At 35.3% G+C, this 19,564-nt stretch overlaps 1 pseudogene; it reads right to left on the reverse strand.

The window, feature by feature from the left end:
* Positions 1-305: 305 nt before the first annotated feature.
* Positions 306-803, reverse strand: LOC114053786 (annotated as a pseudogene).
* Positions 804-19,564: the final 18,761 nt, after the last annotated feature.

Consider the following 19,564-nt stretch of genomic DNA (forward strand, 5'->3'; position numbering starts at 1 on the left):
AGCAACAGTATGTCTGATGTGCATAGACTTTTGTATCTAGAAGGACATAAGAAGAATACAAGGAACATACTAGTGGTGAAAGATAATTTCATCTAGTAGTCTCAGGGCTACCTAAACAGACACTAGATGGCTTATATTGTACAGCTGTCAAGATTTTATGTGTACTGCTGTCATGCCAGCAATATTATTCTGATCAAGGCTGAGACTCTGAGAACAAACTACTCAGCTAGATGTTAACCTTGACAGGAATGAAGTCTGGAACACTCCTTGCTTTTCTTTTCTTTCGTTTTTTTTTTTTACTGGAAAACTTTTTATTGTAAGTGGAGTGGGATAGCTGGACACAGTTTAGATGATTCCAATTTTGTTGGCAACATCTAAAGCATCATAGTCCAGAGTCTTCTTCTCTCTATCAGGCTGCATCAGTGTGTTGACCTTGGCCATGTCAATGTCATAAAGTTTCTTGACCACCTGCTTGATCTGATGCTTGTTGGCCTTGACGTCCACAATGAAGACCAAGGTGTTGTTGTCCTCAATCTTCTTTATAGCAGACTCAGTGGTCAAGGGAAACTTAATGATGGCATAGTGGCCAAGTTTGTTGCTCCGAGGGGTACTTTTCCAAGGGTGTTTGGGCTGTCGTTGAAGTCTTAGTGTCTTGGGTGGCCAGAATGTGGGAGATGTTCGGATCTTCTTCTTTTTGTGGCTGTGAACACCCTTCAACACTGCCTTCTTGGCCTTCCAGGCCTTGGACTTTGTGTCTGTCTTGGAGGGGGGACAACTGTTTCCTTCTTTGCCTTTGGTGCCATCTTGGGGGAAAGGCAACTCCTTGTTTTTCTTAAGGTCTCATAGTCAAGTTATTTTGACTGCACTTTGATAAACATATAGGAAACCTGAGGCAGAAGACCCAGTGAAGTGAATGTGAAGACTTTCCAGTTTATGCATATACTGCCACAAAGAAAAAAAAAACATAACTAAGATTAGGCACTATCGATTTTCTATAGACCTGTTCCTTGGTTGTAGACTCGATCATGGAATTTCAGAATTAGAATGAACATGAGCTCATCTAGTCTAACTCATGTATAAATAAGAATTCCTTATAATACATCTTAATATTTATTTGGTCATCCAGCTTCTTCATGAAGACTTCCAGAGAGGGGCAATTTAATACTTCTCCAGTGTAGCTAGTGCCCTTCTACTTCTCAAATGAAGCACACTTCAATATATGTAGTACTGAACAAATACTGTAAATAAATATTTGTATTTCTCTTTTTTAAGCTACATATATAACAATATATACCTTATATCTATTTATATATCTATATATGCACAATATATTTCTGTGTATATATGTATATATGTGTGTATGCATATACATATATCTATATATCTATATCATACTTTAGGATTAGGAAACAGACTCAGGAGATAGTCATGTACTTAGGCCATATGCTTCTTTAAATGTGGCATCAGAATTGAACATGAGTTATAATGTGATCTGACCAAGACAGAATACATTTGGAATATCATACATCCCTTCTCTCCCCCTACCCTCATCACACTTTGTCTTGGGCACTATGCCTCTATTAATTCAGCATAAGATTGTATTAACCATTGTATTAGCCAAGATTATCTATCATCTTATACCATTGGCACATGTTAAGTTTGCAGTCCACATAAACTCCTAGATCTTTCCCACTCAAAATTTATCTAGCCATACCTCCTTAACACTCATTAAGTTATTTGAAACTAAGTGTAGGACTTTACATTACCCTCAATTACATTTCACAGATATATTGGTACTCTTGTCTTCTAGACTCTTAGAAAAAAGTGTTTTTTTTTTAAAAACTCATTGCTTTATATTAGCTGCCAGTTAGTTGTCATGTCACTAGAAATTTTGAGAAACTCTTTGAACTCTCTAATATACACAATACGTAAGGGGCCTCTGTTATGTGTATCACACATAGAAGCCATGTAGTTACAACTGTGGAGAAGGCAAACCACTTAAGGACTGGAGAAATTCAAACATAGAATGGATTGTTTCAACAGTTAGTAGATTCTTATCTTATCCCACTTACCACTGGAAATATTGTAAAGGACATTGTTTGTCAAGTATGGGTTGCACTAGTTGGACTCTGTAGTCCTTTCCAGCTCCAAAATTCTAGGATTCTGTGATCATCATGCTTATTTTTCATGTACAGTTTTTTTTAAATTTTGAAGCAATTGGGGTTAAGTGACTTGCCCAGGGTCACACAGCTAGTAAGTGTCAAGTGTTTGGTCTGAGGCCAGATTTGAGCTCAGGTTCTCCTGACTTCAGGGCCAGTGCTCTATCCACTGCACCACCTAGCTGCCCCTTCCATGTACAGTTTTGTAAAATCATCTTTTGCACGTATCCTTATATGTGTGTTTCAAAATGTTTTTTCATTTCTTCCCTATGCTATCTTCTATTGTTGTTGTTCTTCAAGTTGATCATGCCATTTCACTGATCTTACCTAAGTTCCTTGTGACAAATGGTAAATCATGAGTTTCTAGAATTACTAGCTACATGGTTAGGAGGCATTGTTCCTGGTAGTTCATTAACTACTGGAAAAGTATAGGGAAGATGACTGTATTTATACTGTGTTCCTTAATAATATATAAGCATTTAACTTCACCAGTAAATGTGAGTTACTGAAGAGATTTCATGTATATTTCATTATATAGAGAGATCACAGAGATCCTAGTGTTGACTCAATGATTGAATGGCCAGTCATGTCAGATATAAACAGCTACCTCAGAAACTTGCTGGTTTCATGGCCCTGGCAAGTCACTTAGCTCCTCTCAGACTCAGTTTTCTGTTGTGAGGGGGAAACATGAAATAGTATTTGTAAAGAGCTTTGAAAGCCTTAGAGCACTATATAAATACTAGATATTATGATGATGATCATAATGGTGATGATGGTGATGATGTCCTGACTGATTTATTCTTCATTACAGTGAAGATGAACTCACCCATTCTTTAAAAAAAAATCTTTTTTTGGTCTTAAACTGTGCACTTCTATTAAAATTCCAAGGATGACCCCTTGATAAAAATTGAATATGTAAAACATACAGGTAATAATATACCAACTATGTTAGAATTGTCCCTGTGTTTGACTGAATATGAATAATGTCTCTTAACATTAGAGGTGCATGTCAAATTTGATATATGATTTATGGCTAAAATATTAGGAATTTAGCACTCTATGTCAACATAACCTCTTGTCAGGAGAAGATATTGACCACATAAGAATTTCCACCAATGGTTATTTATAAGTAAAACTTTAGATCTTATTCCTTTGGATGATATTTTTGCTAGTAATATAAAACTGATATATTGTATGCTGTTGCCACTTTTAAAACAAATAGTGGAATGTTTTTGGTTTGCCAACTGCTGAAAAATAAAATAATGACACATTAAGTCATGGAAATTTGGGAATTAAAACTTTTCACAGAAGGGGAAAACAAACCCATCATTTTCTTTTCTTATCTCTGTCTCTGTCAGTATCTCTTAATTTTCCATGTCTTATCCTTTGAGATGTCCTCATGTGCCTTTCACTTAGTGTCTTTAGGTCTCTACAAGAGTGAGACACCATTTTGGAATTTAGTAAGACTCTTCCAGGACTCAGTAATTGGAAATACAAAGAATGAATTACATAATTTCTTTTAGAAATTCTCTTGGTGCTTTGAACATTCTGGGATACTTAAAAGGATGTCCCTGTTGTCTCTTATCTTTTTGAAAGTTTGCCTGACTCAAATATGGCCAGAATGCTACAGAATCTCAATTTTCTTTCTTTCTTTCTGTATGGGGATTCAGTGGTTAATTTTACTCTGCAAATCCTCATCCTTGAATACTTTTACATTTTTTTCTTAATGATTCAGAAGCCTGAGTTAATTTGTGTAGGAAAGAGAAATATGAAGGAATAAAAGTAAAATTAAAATGTCATTAAATAATTCTAAAAGAAAGATAAAAGTTTAGAATGATCTTTCAGACATTTATTCCTTTGCCAGTGCATTTTATATTATCCAGTGCTAGATATTCCAAACAGACCTGTCTCCCTCTTTTATATTACTATGGCATATTCTATTCAGCACTTATTTCTACTGGGGCATATAACTTCTTTCCTGAGAGCTGTTTTAAATTAGGTTAATGAATTTATGAAAAGCAACAGTGGTTCCTTATTACTTACTACATCAGGTTTAAATTCTTCTCACTGTCTTGTATAGTTCTCCCAACTGGGCCCCATATGCCTATGCAATATTGTGTAGCAAGGTTTATGGAGTCTGTCAGCCTTGCTTGCAGGTTACTCTTCAGTCTACTACTTGACTTCTATCCACATTAATCTTATTCTTAGTTCTAGGGCAATTCAGGGGATAGTTTTGTATTTTCCTCATTATTAGCATTTCAACATATATTTCTATTATTAACTATATCAGAACTCTAACATTTTATCAAATACTACTTATTTAATAGACTGGAAAAATCACCTTTCCAAATAAGTAGTTGTTCATCTCTGTCTCTGTCTCTCTCTGTCTCTGTCTGTCTCTCCCTCCTCCCTCTCTCCTCCTTCTCTCTCTCTCTCTCTCTCTCTCTCTCTCTCTCTCTCTCTCTCTCTCCTTGATTTTCTAGGATTAAATAAATAGAGGCATTATTGAATATACAATAAAAATCCAATACTAAAATACACATATGGACACTTATAATAGTTTATTTGTGAGAACAATCATAGTCTGAATAACTTCAACTCTCACTGTAATAGCAAATGAATTTCTTCACTTCTCAGACCTGTCCCACACCATTTAGTTTATTCAGGACAACACAGTTTCTTCTTAAGAATCCTCCCCATCATCTTCTGAAGATAAAAATTAAAATAGTTCCATAGGGAAGGAATGCATCTCCATCCTCTTCTCTGTCTTCTTCAGCTTCTTAACAGCCATGACAGATAAAGAAGCTCATTAGCTCCTTTCCGTTACGTATGCTAACCATCTCTAAACTGACAATTAAAACTGCCATTTTTACAACATTCCATGTGACTCATAAAGCCATAATAACTATAGCTACTGTTGGAGAGACTTTTGAAACAGATATTACTATTGTATTCCAACTACCCTCCAACATAAATTTTCTACTCTGTTCATACTAGTTTCCTTACTCTTCCACAAATGTTCTATGCTCATTCCTCTTTCTATGCCCTTTCTCTTGTTCTTCCTTCCTCTTGAAATGCCCTATGCTCTCCCCTGTGTATGCACATATTATTTATTTTTCAACATCAAAACTTTCTTTTTCCTTTGCTAACCTCTCGTGTATCTATGTCACATTTTGTGCTTTGTACTATGGCACTTGACTAGACCAATGGTTTCACTGGTATGGGTACTTTCTTTCACCAATGTAAATGGCAAACTTCCCACAAAGCCTTAAGAATTGATATAGTGAATTGTGATCCAAAATGTTCATTACCTGATGGCCAACTTCTGGAGGTGAGACTCTCTGATCTAAACTTATTGGTTCTCTGATAAAAAAATATGGCCTACCTGGTCTGTATTTTCAACTTTCCTGGCTTGGTAGGACCTAAGAGAGATCAGAACTCACTGTCATAGCCTTTGAAATCTTGTAATTACCTCCTTATCATGTTCAGATAATTTCTCTTCGATGTGCAGATTTTCAAACACTTGAAGACAGCTTTTCTACCCTCTCCCTGCTTCTCTGCTTTGTCTTCTCTTGTCTGAGCCTAGCATCTCCAGTTCCTTAGTTGATCATAAGGGCCCATGACATGGGTGGGGAATCTTATCATGTTGGAAGGCCACGTTAATATTTAGCTGTAATCAAATGAGACCACATTCAAGAAACTTCAGTTAGATATACTTAAAAGGATACATTATTTTGTAAAAATCTAACTACTATGTACTTAATAATTTCAAAAAATGAAAACTATTTGTTAATTTCAAAGTTAACTAACCTTTTAATGACTTTGTCGTGCCTGCTTTTTGTTGGAAAGCATTTGAATATTTGGTTGCAGCATGGAGGCCCCCAGTTTCAGTTGATCCTCTAGATGGATATCAGTCACTTGTGACCTTAAGGGCATCTTGATTTGGGTTAAGTAGGAGAATATAAGATTCACAGTGATAAGTGGTTGAAAAGCAAGAAAGCATTTTTCAGGCATGTTGCTGGAGGCATGGGTATTCCATGGCATTTTTCCATATTCTAATTGGATCTTTCTTCGTGTCAAACAACAATTTTTAAAATGTCATCTACTGAGATCACAATCAATTCCATCTGTAGGTCTTTAGGTGCCTTGGTGATATCAACTAGGTGAGGCTAAAGTAGTAATTTGAGTGTGATGTCATGATTCTCAGTCAGTGAACCTTTCATTGTATTCTCTAATTAATAGGTCTCTAACAGCTGTGTATTCTTCAAATGTTTGACATATATCATTCTGCTCATCACTGACCTTTGCTAACTGGGGAAAATGTTTATCAGACATTTCCTTTTGAAGAAGAAGAGTTTTGAGAAAAGATAGCTTTTTTAAGAAATGCTTGGATTTTTTTTTGCTTTGGATTTTTTTCATATGTAGACTTAATTTTACCTTGCAAAGAAATATTCAAGTCATTTTGATTTGACATCATATCACACAAAAATGCAGCATTCTTATAGAAATCTTCTTTCAATAGTTCACATTGGTGATTCTGTTCTTCATAAAATTTAATTGTCTGTTTTCACAGAGATAAAATTTTGTGTAACATCTGTCCCTGCAATATCCAACACACTTTAGAATGATATGGCAAATCCATATTGAATACCTCATCATTCAACTTTAGTGTGTTATGAAACTGATGATGCCATGTTGCATTTACACGAATATAGTTAACAACACTTATAACTTGTTGCAAAGTACCACTTAAAATAGTAGCTTTAGCACAGAGATTTTGCTGATGCAAGACATGATGAAAAGAAATGAGAGCATCTGAATCTGTTAATACTTTTTAAAAAATATGTACAATAAACCCTTAATGTTTTCCTGTCATGGAAGGTGCATGTTTATACATGCACTCACTAAATTTACCAAATTCACTCCAACTTCATGACATTTATCTTGAAAGTTGCTGAAGATATCTGTTCCCATGTTCTGTTCACAAGAGTGGCCACCACAAGTAACTCTTCGTAACAAAGAAAATCTTCTTTTATGACTCTAATGAAGTTTAAAACCTGTACTGAGTCAGTAGTATCAGTTGATTCATCCAAAGCAATTGAATAAAATATATTTTCCTTTTGCAACATTGCTGTTAAGCTGAAGGCTAATTCACGCTGCTGATCAGTTATGGTTCTCCTTGAAAAAGGGAGTTGTTTGTACTTTGAAATGTTATCAGGATCCTACAACTTTGACAATGCATTCTTTCACAATTTCTACATCACTGAATAACTTTCCTTTTCCCTTTGAGTATATAAGCTACTTTATAAGTTGCTTCAGTGGCATTATTTCCGGGTCTTATTGGTGCCTGAAGGAATTGTCTTTGCTTTTGTTTTTCATCTTTTCATTTCTGCAATACAATCTTTCATGCCTTTCACTCTAATTTAAAATATTTGTGGTCCTTATGAGTGTTATAATTCTGATGAGCATTGAATTTCTTTAATGTTGATATTGCAGTGTCACAAAGCAAGCAAATCATCTTATCTTTAGCAGAAACAAGATAATATTTCAATTCCCAATCCTCATTAAAAATTTTGTTTTCTTCCTTCAGCTTTCTCTTAGTCTTCTTTGATATGGTGGGCTGTTAAGCAGACAGAATTAAAAATATTGTTGAGCTGTGCAACTATTCACAAATTACATTTCAAACAGAAACACAGTGCATTGTTGTCAAAAGCTGATAACAGACTGGCGTACTTGATCTCCATAAACTCTTGACAACTAGCCTCATGAGGTAGTGGTGCCAGTCAAGCAGGGGAAATTAGAATTAAACAGTGAGTGTAACAGCTGTCAATTTCGGTTTTTGTGGCTTACTAATGTTCTAATTGTGCCAGTCAATCTGGGAGTATTATTTCATTGAAACAATGGTATTTTGGTATTTTAAATACATTCATTTAAAAAATAAAATAAAAATATAAAAGATGAACAACAATATATTAATAAAAATAAAAGATTTGTTCTATAAAATTTTGATTTGGTCTAAAGGCCACACTTAAGGACCTAGAAGGCCATATGTGGCCTTAAGGCCAGAGGTTCCCCACCTCTGGTGCATTATCTCAATGTAAATATAATTATAGTCTTAACATGGCTGTTTTCTATTACAGTTAAACACCTTGTGAAGGTTGTCTTCCTGTGGCAGACTATTAAGATTCTTAGGTTCATAGATATAGAGCTGGAAGGGAATTCAGAAAATATCTATCCTAGTCCCCTTATTTTACAGATTAAGAAATTGAGGTTTGTGGAAAAGTTGTGACTCACCCAAGGTCACATATATTGTAAACATCAGAAGTGAGATTCAAAACCAGGTTCTCTGACTCTAGAATTAGTTCCTTTTTCACTTTTCCATACTTTCATCTCACCTCTGTAGTGCGCTAATCACCTCAGCCTTCAAGACTGAACACATTACCCAAACATTTGACTAAATTCAAGAAATAACTATTTATTGGCTTAGTCAGCCTTGTTGCAAATGATAAAAGAGAACCTCATTTATCCATGTAATTACATCTAATCTGTTGTGGAATAAAAATAAACCAAATTGAAAAAAACACCCTTTTGGCAAAAATTGCTATTTATTATTATTATTATTATTTTTTTACAAATAGCACATGAATCAGCGGTCCTTTTAAAATAACAAAGCCCATAGTAACAGTAATTTTAGGCTCAAAAATCCCATTCTTGGCTTTATAGTTTATAGTAGAGTACAGGAATCACCTCCTCTTTGATCTAGCTTGAACATTGATTTTGAAGAGCAGAAGCATTTAAAATTCCATTGACCTGATTACTTTAGATCAGCCAAGGTCCTATTATTCTCTTCAGGTAAATTGACTATTGAATGTTGTACTTATGTGTCTGGATTGGTTAGTTCAGTGGATTAGAACCAAGTTGTAAGCTGGCACCTGCAGATTCCATTGGTCCTTGTAGGCTTCTCAGATGGCACATCTCTTGCAGTTGCTGCCTAGGGTTCAGTACCAAACTTTACTCTGCCCTTCCAAGGTTCAACCTTCTCCTTATCCTCTTTCTCATTCTAAAAGTTTCAGAGATTTAGTCTTATTCTGTCCTTTTGATAGCCCGAGTGGTGCCACAGCTTCTCCACTGCTTTAGTGAATTCCTTGACTGTGACTGTTTTCCAATTCCTCCTGACTCAGATTTTTGACTTTTATTGCTTGTGGAAGAAAAGCAATGGCTGCCATGGCCAATAGCATGTCACATTAAAAAGAGCCAGGGCAGGTGCTGTCCAGAGAAAGGGTTTAAGTATATTAGGAGGTAGGGAAGTAAGTAGAAGAGTGAGCAAGCATGAAGTATAATGGAGAGATAGAAGAATCTCTTCTTCTGAAGGGCTTACTGTTAGCATATTACCTTACAAAGGGCCATGTACTTCCCATCTTCTTTGTCCCTATCATCATGTTGCCAGTGAGATTGAGGTCCATTTCTCAAATTGGCCATCTACCTTTTTACAGAGAAACCCTTTGTCCCCTGGCCATAAATCATGTTTCTAACCCTATCTAACCCTTTCACAAAAAGCATGCCAGTTGTTACAAGGAAAATTGCTTGAGGTAGTATAGATGCTCTTTGCAAATCTATCACCACTATTGGGAAAAAATTCAAAATATATGAGAGTAAGGCCATTTCTAATTAAATGTTGAGTTCTTCAAGGCCCCATGTGTGAGATAATGATAACTAACTTTTACATAGCACTTTAAGGCTTGAAAAATGCTTTGCCTATAGTACATCATTTGGTCCTCAAAACAACCTTGTGAGATTGCTGCTATTGTTACCATCATTTTGCTCCTCTCCTGTCCTGTTTTCTCCTGTTCTCTTCTGTCCTCTCCCCTCCTATCCTCTCCTGTCCTGTCCTTTCCTCTCTTTTCCTCCTCTTCCTCTCTCTCCTATCACTATTCATAGTGAGCTGAGTGCAGTTCCAAATCTTTGCATCTATAGCATTCATCTGGAGGAGGCTTGTCAGGGGAAGGCACTATTTGCTACCACTTCCTCTTTCAAGGCATACTTTGAACTACTGTTATTCAGAACTGGATTAGCACTTCTGTGCTTTTCTGGTCCTCTACTCCCCCCTCCCTTGTCCCTCCAACACTCTCTTCCTCTCACAGTTTCTGATGTTGCTGGCAGGATCCTCAATTTCTGCAGCTTTCTTGGTCTTTAATTACCCAGTGAATATCCATCTATTGGTGTTTTAACTCATAGCTTGAAGACTGACAACAATAGATTGAGCACTGTGCAACCATCTGGGTTTTGCTTCATTCTCAAAGTTTGTGTGGATAAACTGCTTCTTACCTCTGTGAACCTCTAATGAGCTCGCAAACAATCACCAGAAGGCTATTCCTTCTGGGGGAGGATGTATCTACTCATCCAAGTTACTATTCATGTCTTTGTATGGACATAGGTAAAGAAGAGTGGGGAAAAGTCCCCATTGACAAGTCTTTACTTTGTACTAGGTCCAGGGAAAGGGATTTGATGAAGCCGCCCTAGGCCATGATTTTTATAAATAGCTTCTTTTTAAAAACCCAGATACAAAGAGTTACATGCAGAAAAATATCTGCTCTCAACCCTTTGCCCTCATGTTCAGACTTCTGCCAAAGTATTTGACAGAGCTTGCATCAACAAGAATAAACTGTGTGTGGAAACTCTGGAGTTCTCAGGCAATTGTGACTGCCTGACTTGGTTGTTTTAAGGTCATTAAAATCCTGTTCCTGGGACTTCAACCATCCTGTTATTGGAGTGAACTGTCAAATTTTGTTGTAGTTCACAGACATTCTTTGTTGAACAACACTGTGAAAATAAACCCATATCATGGATGGCAAGTCAAGAAAGAACTGGAAATGGCATATATACTAATTCCTTAATTGGTATAATCTATGGAGGTAGTAAGCATTGAATATTGCTAACACTTCCAGACTTAGAGATTATAGGAAATAAAATATGGCCATCTAGTTATCCTGTCAAATGGCACAATGAAAGTTGGCATTTATACAGCAAATGTCATTTCTTTTAATAATTTTTAAGCTCCCTCTCTTGGGTGACTGTTCTACTTTCCATCGGTAATGACAGGTAGGGATTCTATAAAAAGAATTCTAGAGGTGACCTTGCAGTTTTAGGGATAGTTTTCTAATATAGTTGCTTATATTAGAGTTATTAGTGTGCTCCCCTTTGACTATTTATTAGCCAGCCAATTAATTAGCTTTAAGAAATGTTTTTCACTAAGGTAGTATAGAAAGAACAGTGTGTGCAAAATATTACCTTCTAAAAGTTTGGGACACACTCTTCTCTCAAGCACATACAGAGTTCAGGGAAAAGTGGGCTCCATCATAGGGTGCAATGTGGCAAAAGGGTTAGATCCTACTTCAATGAAAGTCTTTTCCTTCTCTGTGGAATTCTTATGGAGTTACTCTTGGTGGATATAGCTTTCTGCTGATCCAAGAATAAGCAACCATATAATGATCTGAATCTGCTTTTTATCTGCCCAAATAGGTTATACTCCCTGAAGCTGCCTTTCTCTATATTTCCAGTTTGTCCTATCTCAGCTGTGTGATGGCTGGATTATTTGTTACTGGTCCAGGTTCTTAGATAAATATGGTTAATAGAGGATGGAGTGGGACACTCTCTCTGGGCTCACTACCTCCTTTTTCCCAACCCCTTGATTCCCTGTGGTTACAGGCACAAGTAATTTTGAAAAGTGGCCTCAGAGCTTAACTCTTAAAATAGTTGCTGGAATCTCCTCTGTTGTACTTGAGCTAGAAGTGTGTCTCATTCTTTCCATCCCTCCCAATGTGTTTTGTCATCTGATTTTATCCAATGACTCTTCAATCTCTCTCTGCTTGATTAACTAGGTTATTCAAACCTAATTGATCGATTCAATTAAGATATATCTAGCTCGTTTGCATCTAGTATACACATTTGATTATATAATTCAAAAAAGGGGCATTCTCACTTGATAAATGAGCAAGGGTATAGAATATCTTCTAAGTTACAATGTTGGGGTTTGGAGTGTGGAAAATCAATCTTAAAAATTTCTTTGTCAGGTCATCAGAAATAAAACAAAACAACAAAATACTTCTTCCTCTTTTTCCTGGGAACGTAGAGGATAAGATCCACTGACAAAAAAAAGGGATGTGTTGAGAAGTATCTGGTGAATTCAGGGCTGGAACAACCAAGGAAACATATAAAAAGACCTTTCCTTTATTTAAAAAAAAACTATGGATGTACCATTTTTATTTGTCCTTGCTTGTTGAAAGGAATCCTCTATGTTTCATATTGCCTTGACTCTTCTTTCTGTTAACTACTATTAACTACAGTGATAACAGCAATTTTTTTTTTATTTTCAGTTATTCTCTTTATTTTGACAAATTATCCAGAAAAAATAGGAAGGCCAAACTATAGCTCTCCTTTTATTCCAGTTTAGCACTTAACTTCAATACTAGAGGAAGCATTTCATAGCTTTGTTTTCTAAGCCAAAGGATAGCAAATGTCTTCCAAATGTTTCCTGAGTATCATTTACAAACACATTTTAACATATATCTTGAAAACTGGAAAAGAGTATGTATAATGTATAATGTATATGTATATATGCCTGCATATGTAAATACACATGTATATATAAACACATATCACTATACAAACGTTTACATGTATATATACAGACATATGTATGTGTATATAAAGTGTATTATTCAAGCAAACATGTTAAATACATTGTAAAACACTGTGCTAGGTAACATGAACAGATATTACATAGGGCCTGATTTCAGGGAACTTACAGGAGGAAAGGATAGTATATAAATCCTTTTACCCTGCTTTTCCTTATCATTCCTTATCCACTTATAATGAAATATCTTCCTCCATTAAATATATCTGTTATCCAACTGTGTTTAGGTAGAGATTGGGGTATATGGGGTGTTTAGGGAGCACCAGCACTTCTGGTGTGAGGGCTTGAGGAGCCCTTTTCAGGGCTGCTCATACACCTTTTGTGTCCACCAGTCACCTAATTCTCATCTGTGGCTCTAAGAAGCTGTAGCATGGGCAGTGACCACACCCTGGTGAAAAAAAAACACCTTGATAGATGGACTAAACCAAGTTGAGGGTAACCAACAGTCTCAAACATATTGGTAAGTTAGGGGGATGGCTACCCCAAGCATGTGAAGACTTCCCCTGGCAGAATGGGTAGATGTGAACAATTTATTTTTTTTTATTAATTTATTTTGATTTATCAATAATCACTTCCATATGCTTTTGAGTTTAAAATTTTTCTCCCCCTTCCTCCCCACCACCCTCCCCAAGATGGAACACAATGTGATATAGGCTATATATTTACATTCATATTAAACATATTTTCACATTAGTGATGTTGTAAGTAGAAATTAAAACCAATAGGAGGAACCATCAGAAAGAGGAAACAATACTCAACAGAAGAGAAAAAAAATAATAATTCAGCTTCAATAGTTCTTTCTTTGGGTGTGGATAGCATTTTCTATCACAAGGCCTCTGGAGATGTCTTAGATCTTCGTATTGCCAGGAAGGGTTAAGTTTATCAATATTAGTCATCACACAATGTTGCTGTAATTGTGTACAACATTCTCTTGGTTTTGCTCACTTCACTCAGCGTCAGACCATACAAGTCTTCCCAGGTTTTTCTGAAGTCAGCCTATTCATCATTTCTTATAGCACAATAGTATTCCATCACATTCATATACCACAACTTGCTCAGCCATTCCCCAATTGATGGGCATCCTCTCAATTTCCAATTCTTTGCCACCACAAAAAGAGCAGCTATGAATATTTTTGTACATGTAGGTCCTTTTCCCATTTGTGTGTTCTCTTTGGGATATTGCCCTAGAAGTGCTATTGCTGGGTCAAAGGGTATGCACATTTTTGTAGTCCTTTGGGCATAGTTCCAAATTGCACTCCAAAATGGTTGGATCATTTCACAACTCCACCAACAATGCATTAGTGTTCCAATTTTCCCACATCTTCTCCAACATTTATCATTTTCCTATTTTGTCATGTTGGCCATTCTGATAGGTGTGATGTGGTACCTTAGAGTTGTTTTGATTTGCATTTCTTTAATCAATAGTGATTTAGAGTATTTTTTCATATGACTATAGATACCTTTAATTTCTTAATCTGAGGGGAATGGCTTGTATTCTTATAAATATGACTTAATTCTCTATATATTTTAGAAATGAGGCCCTTATCAGAGAGACTGGTTGTAAAAATTCTTTCCCAATTTTCTACCTTTCTTATAATCTTAGTTGCATTGGCTTTGTTTATGCAAAAACTTTTCAATTTAATGTAATCAAAATTATCTATTTTGCTTTTCATAATGTTCTCTACCTCTTGTTTGGTCATGAATTCTTCTGTTCTCCATAGATCTGACAGGTAATCTATTCCTTGCTCTCTCAGTTTGCTTATAGTATCAGCCTTTATATCTAAATCATGTACCCATTTTGACTTTATTTTGGTATATGGTGTGAGATTTTGGTCTATGCCTAGTTTCTGCCATACTCTTTTCCAGTTTTACCAGCAGTTTTTTTCAAAGAGTGGGTTCTTATCCCAGAAGGTGGGGTCTTTGGGTTTATCAAATAATATATTACTATAGTCATTGACTACTGTGTCTTGCATACTTAACCTATTCCACTGATCCACCACTCTATTTCTTAGCCAGTACCAAGCAGTTTTGATGATTGCTGTTTTATAATACAATTTAAGATCTGGAATGGCTAGGCCACCTTCCCCTGAATTTCTTTTCATTAGTTCTCTTGATATTTTGGACCTTTTGTTCTTCCAAATGAATCTTGTTATTATTTTTTCTAACTCTATAAAATGTTTTTTTGGTAGTTTGATTGGTATGGCACTGAATAAGTAAATTAGCTTAGGTAGAATTGTCATTTTTATTGTGTTAGCTCAGCCTACCCATGAGCAACTGATGTTTTTTCTAATTATTTTGATCTGATTTTATTTGCATGAAAAGTGTTTTGTAATTGTGTTCATAGAGTTCCTGGGTTTGTTTCTGGAGGTAGACTCCTAAATATTTTATAATGTCTACTGTAAGTTTAAATGGAATTTCTCATTCTATCTCTTGCTGTTGGGCTTTGTTGGTAGTATATAGAAATGCCGGTGATTTATATGGGTTTATTTTATAGCCTGCAACTTTGCTAAAATTGTTATTTCAAGTAGTTTTTTACTTGATTTTCTAAGTATAACATCATGGCATCTGCAAAGAGTGATAGCTTTGTTTCTTCTTTGCCTATTCTAATGCCTTCAATGTCTTTTTCTTCTCTTATTGGGAAAGCTAATGTTTCCAGTACGATGTTCAATAACAGTGGCGATAATGGACATCCTTGTTTCACACCCGATCTTATTGGAAATGCTTCTAGCTTGTCCCCATTACATATTACGCTTGCTGAAGGTTTTAGATAGATGGTATTTATTATTTTAAGGAAGACTCCATTTATACCTATGCTCTCTAGTGTTTTTAATAGGAATGGGTGTTGTATTTTGTCAAAAGCTTTTTCTGCATCCATTGAGATGATCATGTGGTTTCTGTTAGTTCATCATATGATGATTATCATATGATATGATGAATTATGCTGATAGTTTTCCTTATATTGAACCAGCCCTGCATTCCTGGTATAAATCCTACCGCGTCATAGTGTATTATTCTTGTGATAAGTTGCTGTAATCTATTTGCTAATATTTTACCAAATAGTTTATATAGTATTGTAATTAATTGTTCTTTAAATGGCCCTGGAGATTTTTTCCTAGGGAGTTCATCAATGACTTGTTCAATTTCTTTTTCTGAGATGGGGTTATTTTAGTATTTTATTTCCTCTTCCATTAATCTGGGCAATTTATATTTTTGTAAATATATATCCATTTCACTAAGATTGTCAAATTTGTTGGCATATAGTTGGGCAAAATAATTCGTGATTGTTGTTTTAATTTCCTCTTCCTTGGTGGTAGTTTTACCCTTTTCATTCTTGATACTAGTAATTTGGATTGCTTCTTTCTTTTTTTTAAATTAGATTAACCAAAGGTTTATCTATTTTATTGTTTTTTTCATAAAAGCAGCTCTTAGTTTTATTTATTAGTTCAATAGTTTTCTTAATTTCAATTTTATTAATTTTTCCTTTGGTTTTCAATATTTCTAATTTGGTGTTTAATTGAGGATTTTTAATTTGTTCTTTTTCCAGTTTTTTTTAGTTGTATGCCCAATTCATTGATCTCCTCTTTTTCTATTTTATTTATGTAAGCATTTAGAGATATAAAACTTCCCCTAAGAACTGCTTTTGCTGCATCCCATAAGTTTTGTTATGTTGTCTCATTATTGTCATTCTCTTGAATGAAATTAGTGATTGTTTCTATGATTTGTTCTTTGACCCAATCATTTTTTAGGAATAGATTATTTAGTTTCCAATTGGTTTTTAGTCTATCTTTCCATGTCCCTTTATTACATATAATTTTTATTGCATCATGATCTGAAAAGGATGCATTTAATATTTCTGCCTTTCTGCATTGGATTATGAGGATTTTATGCCCTAGTACATGGTCAATTTTTGTGTATGTGTCATGTACTGCCGAGAAAAAAGTACATTCCTTTCCATCTCCATTAGTTTTCTCCACAGGTCCATCATACCTAACTTTTCTAATGTTCTATTCACCTCCTTAACTTCTTTCTTGTTTATTTTGTGGTTAGATTTATCTAGTTCAGAGAGGGGGAGGTTGAGGTCCCCCACTAGTATAGTTTTGCTGTCTATTATTTCCTGGAACTCCCTGAACTTTTCCTCTAAGAATTTGGATGCTAAACCTTTTGGTGCATATTTGTTTAGTAATGATATTACTTCATTATCTATGGTGCCTTTTAGCAGGATGTAGTTTTCCTTCCTTATCTCTTTCAATAAGATCTATTTTTGCTTTTGCTTTGTCTGAGATCAGGATTGCTACCTCTGCTTTTTTTACTTCAGCTGAAGGATAATATATTTTGCTTCAGCCTTTTACCTTTACCCTGTATGTGTCATTCTTTTTCAAATGTGTTTCCTGTAAACAACATATTGTAGGATAATGGTTTTTAATCCAATCTGCTATACACTTCTGTTTTATGGGAGAGTTCATCCCATTCACATTTACAGTTATGATTACTATCTGTGTCTTTTTCTCCATCCTTCTCCCCCCCCATTTATGCTTTTCTTTCTCCTTTCTCCTTTCCCCTCTTCATTAGTGTTTTGCTTTTGACCAGTGCCTCCTTCGGTCCCACCTCCCTTCTATTATCCCTTTCCCTTTTCTTCCCCTTTACCCTTATTGCTTCTTCCCTCCCTTCTATCCCGCCTCCCTTTTCTTTCCCCTTTCCCCTACTACCTATAGTGCAAGTTAGATTTCTATACCTTACTGATTATGTTATTCCCTTCTTGAGCCAAATCTGATGAGAGTAAGGTTCAAACAATGCTCATCCCCCTCCCTTCTTTACCTCTGCTCTAACAGGTTTTTGTGTCTTTTCCTGGTAATGAAATTTACCCTTTTCTGCCTCTTCCTTTCTCAGTACATTTTCTTAGCTCAGACTAATCCACTTACTTAGATCCATTTAACCCACTTGATTAAAATTTTTTTTTATCATTACATCAAAGTCAACTTATATCCACCCCCTTTATGTATACTCCTTTAACATGGTATAATAACAATACAGCTCTCAAGAGTTGCAAGTATCATCTTGCCTTGTAGGGCTGTAAACATTTTGCCATTATTAACAACATATTGTATCTTTCTGTCCCATTTACCTTTTTTCTGTCTCTCTTGAATCTTGTACTTGAAGATCAAATTTTTTGTTGAGCTCTGGTCTTTTTATCAGGAATGTTTGGAAGTCCCCTATTTTGTTGAATATCCATCTACTTCCCCTAAAAATCATGCTCATTTTTGCTGAGTAGTTAATCCTTGGATGCATTCCAAGTTCCTTTGCCTTATGGAATATCATGTTCCGTGCCCTATGGTCTTTTAATGCAGAGGCTGCAAGGTCCTGTGTAATCCTGACTGTGATTCCATGATATTTACATTGTTTCTTTCTGGCTGGTTGCAGTAATTTCTCTTCAATCTGGTAATTTTGGAATTTAGCTATTATATTCCTTGGCGTTTTCAATTTGGGAGCTTTTTCAGGTGGGGAGTGCTGGATTCTTTCTATAATTATTTTACCTTCAGGTTCTAGAACTTCAGGGCAGTTTTCCTTTATGATTTACTGAAGGATATTGCCAGGTTCTTTTTTTCATCATGACTTTCAGGAAGGCCTATAAATTTTAAATTGTCTCTCCTGGATCGATTTTCCAGGTCAGCTGTTTTACCCATGAGGTATTTTACATTTTTATCTATTTTTTCATTTTTTTGTTTCTGTTTGACTGATTCTTGCTCTCGCAGAGAGTCATTAGTTTCTATTTACTCAATTCTAATTTTTAACATATTGATTTCTTCTGTTAGATTTTGTACTTTCTTCTCCAATTGGTCAATTGTATTTTTAAGGGATTTATTTTCTTCAGTGTACTTTTTTTCCAATTGGCCAATTGTACTTTTAAAGGACTCCTCTACCTCCCTCATTTGACTTTTAAAATCCTTCTTGAGTTCTTCTAAGAAGGCTTTTTGGGCTTCAGACTAGTTCATATTCCCTTTTGGGGGAATATAAGCATGGGTCAAAATGAATGTTCTTTCCACTGGGGCCTCTGTATTTATTATGATTTGTATACCATTTTTCCTATGTTGGTAGAATTACAAGTTTTTACCCATTTCTATCACTGTAATCATACTAGCAGAATTTTCTATTGTTGTGCAGGTCTCTGAAATGAAATGAATTTATCATTTACCTTCCATAAAGCACTTTGCCATTTCCCATGATATGCCTTTGGTTGAAGAACAAAAGAATGTCTCAGAGCAGCTTTGTATTTTTGTAGAAAAATAGAGTAGCTCATGCTTTGGAATACCACTAGATGATAAGACAAAGATATTGCTTACAATAATAACAATCATAATAATTATAATATCATTTATATAGCGCTTTAAGGTTTGCAAAGTCCTTTACAAAGATCTCATTTTAATCTCACAACAACTTTGGGAGGTAGGCTCCATGATTATGCTAATTTTATAGATGAAAAAACCTAGGGAGACAGAGGTTAAGTAACTTGCCCAGGATTATACAGTTAGTGTCTGAGGCTGAATTTGAACTCAGGTTTTCCTGACTCCAGGTCTTTAACTCTATCCACTGAATTACACACATGCACATGCACATGCACACACACAGAATTATATTTAAAGATAATAAACTGAAACAGTGATCCCTTTGGTCTATAGATCTGTCAGTAGAATAAAATATAAGATGCCCTTGCCTA

The sequence above is a fragment of the Vombatus ursinus genome, unplaced genomic scaffold (assembly GCF_900497805.2).
Source record: "Vombatus ursinus unplaced genomic scaffold, bare-nosed wombat genome assembly UNPS02014812.1, whole genome shotgun sequence".
Lineage (NCBI taxonomy): Eukaryota > Metazoa > Chordata > Mammalia > Diprotodontia > Vombatidae > Vombatus > Vombatus ursinus.